The sequence below is a fragment of the Sceloporus undulatus genome, chromosome 2, assembly GCF_019175285.1.
Source record: "Sceloporus undulatus isolate JIND9_A2432 ecotype Alabama chromosome 2, SceUnd_v1.1, whole genome shotgun sequence".
Lineage (NCBI taxonomy): Eukaryota > Metazoa > Chordata > Lepidosauria > Squamata > Phrynosomatidae > Sceloporus > Sceloporus undulatus.
In genome coordinates, this window is record NC_056523.1 from 193,211,418 (window position 1) to 193,222,026 (window position 10,609).

Here is a 10,609-nt window from a genome sequence, read left to right on the forward strand (position 1 = left end):
CACATACCTCTCCAGCTACAACTATGTGTATGACAATATAACTAGGTACATCTCTACAATATATAATTTAGCCACACATATTGACCTAGTTGCTTCTGGTTCAAATGGGCAATTTGGTCTTCCCTTGAAGCCTATTTAGCTTCTTTCTTTTACTTATGATTGGCAACACTGCTGGTTAGTTTTCTGTTCTTCTGTTAGATATCCAGCTGCCGTACCTTTTTCTGTAAGGTTATTTTTCTGTCTAGCCATCCTTTCTTATATATTGATATACTCTTCCTGAGCAGCAGAGCAAGCCAGTGTTATAAAAGGAATCTCAAACTGGACTGCCAAATAATCCTACTCATCTTTCCCTTCTGCAGTTTTTTGGTCATCAGCTTGTATAGCTTTGTCTCCTGTTTGATAGTCAGGGTCAACCTGTGGCAAAAAGACGATATAATGGGCCCAAATAGACAGCCCAAGCTGCTTTGAGTCACTTTGGAGGTATGCTGTTTAAGTGCAGCATGCGTCCTAAGAGGCCAGAAGCCATGCCAAAGCCACTCTCCAGTCCTAATGACTGGAGCACAGCTTTGGCACAGCTTCTGGCCTCTTAAAAAGCATGTGTCATTTAAAAAGCATGCCTCCAAAGTGACTTGAAGCAGCTTTATTTTGGACTGTATGTTCGGGCTCATTAGTGTCCAAGAGATAATAAAAAGATCAAAGATTCTAATTATTTAGTTTTGGAACCCATAAGCAGAAAATCAGTTGTGTGGCAAAAGGGCATTCACTGAACCTGTACTTGGACTTCAAACGCTTATGCACAGCCTCACAGAGGAAAGACAGATGGGAAAGGTGAGTGCTTGAGTAGATATGCTGATGGTCAGAAAGCTTCCTTTGTTCAAGGTTTGGGACCATATATCCCAATGTGTTCTTCTCAGTCGTAGTCTCTGTGCCTCACACAAATGTTTTTGGGGTTTTTTTTTGCATTTGTGCAGAAATCCCATTTGGAAAGTTCCAGAGCTGAGTAGCCTGGAGGGCTGGACCATGCACAGTGTGGAGAATGTGTAGAGTTTCCCACCAAAGCTACTCAGCTCTGAAACTTTCCGAATGAGGTCCCTGCACAAGTGCAAAAACCCATTTGTGTGAGGCACAGAGACCACAATGAAGAAGAACAGCTGGTTATGTATAACTGTGGTTCTTCGAGTGGTCATCTGTGTCCTCACATAAATGAGTTTTCACATCCATTTGTGTGAGAGCACAGAGGACCACTAAAGAAAGCCACAGAGGTAAACAATCTATCCATCGGCTTCTTGGAAGAGTTAGCAGAAATTTAACCTGAAATATATTTGAGGTTTGGCAACTGACCAGGAAAAAAAATGAAACACAAATGTGGCATACTTTTGTTCCTTTCAAAGAGCAAATCTGTGGAAATCCATTAGTAAAACCCATATTTATATGATGTATCTAAACATGACCTTTGGATTATTGTTGGAGATCAAAATGCTCTTCAAGACAATGCTATCACCACCGCCACCCCCTTACTTATTACCTTAGGAAGAATTCTATGCAGCTGCATGTTCATCTTCAAATTTGTAATCTTAACAATATAACCATAATGCTATCAGACGTTCTTGCTAGTTTTTGGAAAGCAGTCTGATTTTACCATAGACTCTGCATTTAATTAAAGTACCTGTTGTGCAGTTTAGGATATATGCCCATTCAAAACATATGAAGGGGTTCCAAAATAGGCTAAGCTTTAGTCCTATAGACATCTACTGAGATGGAAGTGTAAACTGAGTATGAAAAGAGTTATTCCCAGGTAGAATTCAAAGGCATAGCCATGTTAATCTGGATCAGTAAGCAAGAGGATTTTGTAGCACCTTTGAAACTAACTGAGAGAAAGTTGGTAGTATAAATCTACGAACACATATGTTACCAACTTCTTTATCTCAGTTAGTTTTAAAGGTGCTACAAGGTTAGTGATTTAAAGGTGGTTCACCATTACCTCCCTCTGAAGAGTACTATTCAAAGTGGTGGTCCCTGGACTGGTGTCAGTCCAAAAACTAATGACTGGTGCGTGGTTTTGGCGTGGCTTCCTGACTCTTAGGACTCATGCATCATTTAAATAGCATACCTCCAAAGTGGCCCAAAGCAGCTTTATTTTGGCCTGTCTGTATGGGCCCTTAAACACCCACAAATTGTGTTACTACTCACTTGTCCTTTAAGATCTGTCCTTGTAAAGAACATGAGGTGGGATTTATAGAATATATTCTTCTATTTTGTAAATTTTGTGTTGATGCCTGTCAGTAAACAATGTTTCTTTACTGGCCATACTAGCAGGAACAGCTATTTAATTTTATATTAAATATTTGTTGACAGACTTAATCCCATAAATGCTAAATCTGTAGTCTCTTTCTCTCCTTTTTTTTTAAAGTGGGAGTCAGATTAAGGAAGCAATTAATTATTTCTGAGTAGGGAAGGATGCTTCTGATGGATTACCCCATCATTTGTTCTTTTGTATACATGTATATTGGAACTGATGGTGGTTTACATTGTTTTGTATCTTATGTTTATTATTTATTGTTTGATTTTATTTCTGGCCTGTTGACCCCTATCAATAAATGGAAGGAAAACTATGTGTCACTATTTCCAGCTCTAGCTGCGATGACCACATCTACCTACCAACATTGTTGAGCAAGCAAGACCTCACAATGGAAAGACATGAACATTAATTTCCCTCATGTGATGAGAATCACGTGAGGCAGAGCAGGTGCAAATGTGCTAGTTCCACATGCACTATAGTTGTCCTTGTCACCCTCTGTACATTGGAGGGGCACAGTTGAAAGGACCTCGCTCAACATGTGCAGACTGTCTACAGCAGAGCTTGGAAAACAATTTCCAGAATCCTTGGTCATGATCCTTGAGGGATTTTGAGCTTCAGTCCAAAAAGTATATTTTCCACTCCCTATGTGCATATAGGTTAAAATCCCAAGAACATTGACTTTTTCCAGTAGAAAAAACATTTACTGGATTTCATTGGCAAGGTTTTGAGGTCACAACACAGGCAGAAATTTATGCCATGCTTTCCAGAGATGGATGGCACATTTACTACCTCATTTGAGCATCTTCATCCTTGAAAAGTCTCACTAAACTTAGCACATAGGTTAAGGGCCATGTAGACAGGGCAAAATATCAAACTGGGTGGAAGACACATCATTTAGTTCACTGATTAACTGGATGTAGAGCATCTTGCTGCACCTTCTTCCACCAAAAAGCATACATTGAGTGCAAATGCAATAAATGGACTATGCTCAGCCAGCCCCCAAATGCAACTCAGTCAGGGCAGAGGTTCTCAATGTCATTGCCCAGTAGGCTGTATTGATTCTGGTGTGCCTATCTTCTTTTACCAAATATCTTTCTTTTGCTCCTGTTTGTTCATATTTCTCTTACAGGTGGTCAGTATACTAATATTGTTTCCTGTAAAATTTATGGAATGACAGATTGAGGAGGAGGCATGACTAGACTTGAGCCACTACTTTCCCCAAATAAACTATGCCAATAAACCCGCCAAACGGTATACTTTTGTTTTGCTTTAATTTTACTGTCGGTATTTGTTAATAGTAATGTTAATCTTTAAACACAGAAAATTGATGGGTTTCTTTATTACAGCTGTGCCATTACTGGTGGCCAAATATTGTAATCATGGAAATTTAACTATTGCTCATTGGTGGGAGAAAGTTTGGAACATATGGCTGATGGAAAAACATGCTAGTACAATGAACTTTTGTAATGGACAAACCGGATAAGACATGTTTCAAGAGGACTGGATACTTTTTATTGAACATGTAAATGACCATCCACAGAAACTTAAAGTTCCGACTCACACACCATCTTCTGCAAGGATACTTTACAAACTGACACAACTCCGTTAATTCCTGGATGGGCCTGTTTTCTCGACTCTGCTGTACAATAATTGCTGACCAGTTTTGCATCCTTTAGTTTTGATCTGTTCTGTTAAGGTTTTTATATTGCAATATGCTGATGTTGTACACTGCTATCTTGAAAAAAATATTCAATTCAATAAAAGCAAATGAAACAAACAAACAAAAAGTCTATGCCCTGTGAGCAAATGGACTCCTCATAAGTCTATATGCACCCACCTGAGGGATTTGGTGTGATGCCACCATTTTTCAATAACATAATATTTTTTTCAATAAAAATAATTTTATGGGGCATCAACACCACAATGCCATCAATACACATTATCTTGTATTTTCTCTATTTCTAGTTATTTGATTTATATCCTGCCTTTCTCCTTATAAATGAGTGCTTAGAGGCACTCATTCTTAATCTTTAGAGCTGGAAGAAGTGACAAGTAGTTTTCCATCCATAGTTTTTTGGTTTTTCAGGCTCTGTGGCCATGTTCCAGAAGAGTTTATTCCTGAAGTTTCACCAGCATCTGTGACTGGCATCTTCAGAGAGTTTTCCATCCATTTATTTACTGCAGTCAACAGACCAGAAATAAGATCGAACAATACATAATAAACATAGATACAAAAAAGCAAAGCACCATAGACACCACCAACTCCTGTATGCATATGTTGTTGTTGTTTTAAACTGCTGTCAAGCTGATTTTGATAAAGACCTTCAAGTCACCCTATCGTCCAACCTAGGAAACGCAGGCTTCCTTGAGTGAGTGTTTCGACTGGTACAGTGGTCTCCCTCTTTTCCTGCTACCTTCCATCTTGCCAAGAATTATCGTCTTTTCTAGTGAGTCTTGTCTGACCACAGTATGACACTCCTAGTTTAGAGTCTTGGCTTCTAGCAATAGTTCTGGTCTTATTTATTTCCAAACCCATTTGTTTGTCTTTTTAGCAGTCCAGGGTCTCTGTAGAATTCTTCTCCAGCACTACATTTTAAATGAGTTGATTCTCTTCCTATCAGCTTTCTTCACTGTCCAGCTTTCACACATATACAGAGCGCCCACGTCATATGTGGCTCCCAGCGTACGCTGAAAGCCACACAGAGAGGAAGGGGTGGCATGTCCCATAGGGATGAATGGAGTGCGTGTCCCCACACTACCACGCCGCCACATGCACAAGCCCCATTCATTTAAATGAGCCTAGGCAGTATTTGTTTTCTGCGGGGGAGTCCAGAATGGATACCCCACGTAAACAAAGGACGAACTGTACCTAGAAATGGGAAATATTATGGCATGGACAATCGTAACTTTAATATTCAGTTATGAATGTGTATACACAAAAGAACAAATGACAGGATAATCTTTCCCAATTTAGCTGGTTAATTGCTCCCTTAATCTCCATTTTCCTGTCATTCCTCACATCACAGAAATTCTAGCATTATAGTGTTACCATGCTTTACTTCTCCAACATGGAAAAAAGGCAAATGTTCTGAAAGCCTGATAGGTGTTTTTTTGTGTGTGTATCTTTGCATGCAGCACACATCCCTAAACATCATGCAATATGAGGCTACAGTTGGCCATGAACCCCAGCATGTTTCAGGATGCATGACTGCCACTCACATGGTTACTACAATAAAAACACCAGCAAAATACTAGGGCAAGCCAAGTGCAGTGTAGGGCGTGAAGTGGTTCTTAGATGTTGGAAACTGGGTTAGACGCTATGTCTGCAACAGTGTCCTTCTGTTGCAATTCTGTGCATAGTGCTTCCTCCTTTTTTCACTCCCTGTACTTATTCAGCATTATAGCCACCGAATGTACTCACATCCTCCTGTCAAGATTAAAGTTTGAACTTTGAAGTTTGGAGACAATTTTTGAAAGTCCCTTGTTTTAAATAATGCCAATGGTGTGCACATGTATAGCTATATAAACCAGGGGTGGGAATCATATAGATCTGTATATATGTTGCTGGACTGCATTTTCCAGAGCCTTTAGCCAGCTAATGGTGTAAAATGCTGGGAGCTGCAGTGTAACAACCTCTGGAGCATGTTATGATTCTCATTCCAATATAAGAAATATCAGCAATGGGGCTGTACACTTTGAGTTTAAAAGGAAAAGAAACAAAAATATTTCTCTGTGGGATTGCTTGGTCCGAGAATTTATGGCAGAATGCGTGTTTGAGTGGGAAAAAGCCTACTGAGAATCAATTAGGAGGTAGAGGTAAGAGCAATGAAATTACAGGCATGCCTCTGTTAACAATACCTCTAACAAAGAAGTTCCTTGTTACAAAAGCTTTTTATCTCCAGCCAGTCCCCAACTTTTTCTCCTTGTTTGCTGTCTGGCAGTTTTTTCACAGCGTCAACACTGAGAGGTGAAAGAGGGCTGAAGAAACAGAGGCTTTTGGTGCCAGGTTGCAACAGAGGGGGCATTCCCACTTGACAGCTAAAACAGATTATATTGGTGCAATTCTGATTCAGATTATGTTCCGGGAATAATTCAAAATTTTCCATCGTTTCCATTACGAAAAGGGACAAATTACCTCGATTCATTTAGACCCTGTTTTCGTTCCCATTTATTTTACATTGCTGTATTTTAAAGCAGATTAATTTGCTCCCCATTCCCATTTGTGTCTGCAAGCTGTCAATCAAGCGCGTAGGCTTCAGAAATCATAAGTCTTGGGGTTGTTGTTTTTTGGAGGGGCAGCCAATGAAAATCGGCTGCATCCGAGACTCTTCTGTTGTGTCTCCCCAGACTAGAAGGAGCCTCTATTCGTCCTAAACCCCTTGCTCTTCTGTGTCTCCCCATATTAACTGCCGTAACTCAGTGCTAGGGAATCCTGGGAATGGTAGTTTATTATGGCACCAGCACTCTCTGGCAGAAGAGGATAAATGTCTTACAAACACTACAGTTCCCATAATTCCTTAGTACTGAGCCAGGGCAGATTAAGGGGTCTCAAGCTGTATTATTTCTACAGTGGGTTTGGAACTACAGATGAGTTTTATTTTGTAAATTAAAAAAGTTGTTACTTTATAATTTACTTTAGAAATATATATATATATATATATATACACACACAAATATACATTCATATGTGTATATATATGTGCATACAACACACACTCACTAATATGTATGTGTGTATATACCTATGTTTGTGTGTGTTTATATATATATATGCGTGTGTGTGTGCGCGTGAGTATCCATATATAAACGTGTGTGTGTGTGTGTGTGTGTGTATATATTATCTATCTATCTATCTATCTATCTATCTATCTAGTGTGCGTGCGTGTGTGTCAAGGAGGTGAAGGCAGTGGAGTTCGGTGTGTAGAGACTCTGCAGCCAAAGCCCAGGGCTGAAAAACTGGATCAAGGAGGAGAAGGCAGTGGGGTTCAGTGGGTAGAGACCCTGCATCCAAAGCTGAGGCTTGGCAAATCGGGTCAAGGAGGAGAAGGCAGCGGGCTTCAGTGGGAAGAGACTCTTTGGGGAAGAGATCCCTGGGTGTCCAATCTCTCCTGTGTCTTCCCATAGTTCCTCTGGGAAAGAGAGAAGAGAAGGCTCGATCCCCCCCTCAGATCCCTGGGCATCCAAGCTCTTCTGTGTCTCCCCAGATTCACTTTAGGAAAGAGAGAAGAGAAGGCTCTATCCCCCCTCAGATCCCTGGGTGTCCAGGCTCTCCTGTCTCTCCCCGGATTCCCTATGGGAAAGTGAGAAGGCTCTATCCCCCCTCAGATCCCTGGGCATCCAGGCTCTCCTGTGTCTCCCCGGATTCCCTATAGGAAAGTGAGAAGGCTCGATCCCCCCCTCAGATCCCTGGGCGTCCAGGTTCTCCTGTGTCTTCCCATAGTTCCTCTGGGAAAGAGAAAAGGAGCCTCTATTCCCCCAAATTCTTTTGCCTCCCCCACTGCTCCCTGGGCTGTCTGGGGGTGTGATCAAACAGGGATGTGCTGCAAAGCCCATCTGCTGCACAAGCGCTCAGGCAGAGGTGAAAAAAGAAAAAAATAATAGTTTAAAATGGTGTTCAATAGATCTCCTCACACATCGGTCTATGAATGAGGAGCAGAGGAGAGGTTGCAATCCACCGGGGGAAAGTCTATGCAAATTGAAGAAAATGGTGCTGGCGATGCAGAAAGAGACCAAAGAGGGTGACACCCCCAGGCCAGCCCCTTGAGTGCTGCTCCTCCCATCTCCAGGTTCCCGAATCAGACACCCTTGTCGTTCCCATTCGGATACCGTGAATCGGACCCCGGGAGCAAAAATAATCCGCGTTAAGACCTACTGTTTTTTTAAACCAGTTTATAGGCATATAATCCGGATTATACAATAAAACCCGAATCAGATTCGAAACTGAATGGGAACGATTCCTGGGCAATGCGGATCGAATTCGGGGTTAAATGGGAATGATGCCCCCTTAATTCGCATCCTAATCCACATTTTAGGCCAGTGGGAACGCCACCTTTGCTTTGAGGAAACTTAGAGGCTCCAGATGTGCGGATATTTCTTCTTACTCTGGTTGAGGGAAGTGCATGGCAAGGCTTGAACTGGATGGTCCTTGTGGTCTCTTCTGACTCTATTTTTCTATGATTCTATGGCCTGTTACAGACTGCCAAAATAAAGCTGCTTCGGGTCTCTTTGGAGGTATGCTATTTAAATAATGCATGGGTCCTAAGAGTCCGGAGGTCGCGCCAAAGCCACACTCCATTCCTAAGCACTGGAGTGCAGCTTTGGTGCAGCTTCCGGATTCTTAGGATGCATGCATCATTTAAACAGCATAACTCCAAAGTGACCCAAAGCAGCTTTATTTTGGCCTGTCTGTATGGGGCTTTTGATTCTACCTTCCAACTGCACTGATTTGGCAAGGGCTGTCCAAGTTAATCCTCTGTCATTCCACTTTTTCAGCTGCTTTTGACATACCCCAGTTTCTCTCGCCTCCTTCTTTCCCACTTTGCTGCCAAACCTCTGAGAATTCCTTGCCTAAGAAAACTATGAAATTCCTGGGGTCCCCATAGGTCTCTTTGAGAATGCCTTCCCTCCTTAAAGATATCTATAAAGGTTGGAAATACATCAGAAGCAGCACCCACCATTAACCTCATTTGCCATATCAACAGCCACCTCTTCCTTGTAATATGTTTTATGAATCCCATAAAAAGAGTTTTATTGCCTGTACTCAGGTCACTTCTTGGGGAGTTTGCATGTTAAATGGAGCAAGCAACGGAGGAAAAAATCATGCCAGGACTTTCGAGGAATAAACAAGACTTTTGCCGTTACAACCAGGGAGAGAAAGGCAGGCTAGCTCCACCAGGCCTCCCTGGAAGAAGACAAGCCCTCCCTTCATCCTCCATCTTGAGGGAGAGAGAGGCAGGCTAGCTCCACCAGGCCTGCCTGGAAGAAGACAAGCCCTCCCTTCAGCCACCATCTTGAGGGAGAGAGAGGCAAGCTAGCTCCAACTGCCTGCCTGGAAGAAGACAAGCCCTCCCTCCATCTACCATCTTGAGGGAGAGAGAGGCAGGCTAGCTCCAAGTAGCGATGCCATATCCCGCCTGCAGGTGGGACAATCCCGCTTTTGGCGGTGCTGGCGCAGCCCCGTTCTGGTTTCCCGCCAAAAGCAGGACTGCCCTGCCCGTGACCACCTCTGCCCCTGTGCATGCCTTCTTTGTGGCCGCGGCCTCATGCAGCCAGCTGGCCACCCACCTCTGTGTCCACCTCCTCCTTCTCCTCCGCAGGGGCCTGCCGGGTCCCGCTGGCGCCAGTGGCACCTGCGATGGCCCTTCCCCTTTGCGCACAGCCGCTCCTGCGGCCTTTGTGCTGCACTGCACTGCACACAGCACGTGCAGTGCACAGGGCGCCAATGCCAAGGCTGCCGCCGTCGCCACCAAGGCACAGGCCGGCGGCTTCCTGTAGCCCTGCGTGTGCCTGCAGGGCCGCATGCAGGGCTAAATAGGAGGCGTTTCTCCTCCTGGGGCTGACTGGCCAATGGCTGCTGGCAGGGGGTGGGCTGTTGCAGCTCCAGTCTGCCCCCATTGGCCAGCCAGCCTCAAGAGGAGGAATTCCTCCTCTGGTCCCCATGTGGGCTGGGCCGGGCCCAAGGAGGAGGAGGAAGGAGGGAGGGAGGAAGAGGTGGAAGGAGGAAGGCAGAGGAGGAAGGAGGAGGGAGGAAGAGGAGGAGGAAGGAGGAAGAAGAAGAGTAGCAGGAGGATGAAGAGGAGGAGGAGGAAGAGGAGGAAGAAGAAGAATAGCAGGAGGAGGAGGAGAAGGATTTCCATTCCATTTGTACAGGTCTGCTTTAACAATAATAGTGGTGATGATGATGATGATGATATCAGTCAGTTTCTGAGGCGTGCACTCACTCTTTCTGAAGATGAGACAGTGTGACTTTCCAAAGTGTGCTTTCTGTGTATTTTTGGAGCTTTTAATGCTAAAAAGTCTGCCTTGGATAGTGATGATGATGGTGGTGGTGATGATATCAGTCAGTTTCTGAGGCATGCACTCACTCTCATGCAAACTCATGCGCAGTGAAGAAAAACCAAAGTCACTTGACCAAGTACACACTTCTGAATCCAAGGGCAAATCCACTTATTGTTAAACCACCTTGACATATTCAATATGCATAGCCATGTGAACCCATGTTCAGTGTGAAACCCAAAGAGTTTGGTTATGCAATAAACCTCTAAAATATGCAAGATGTTCAATGCCCAAATGTGTTGTTTGGAATGTGGG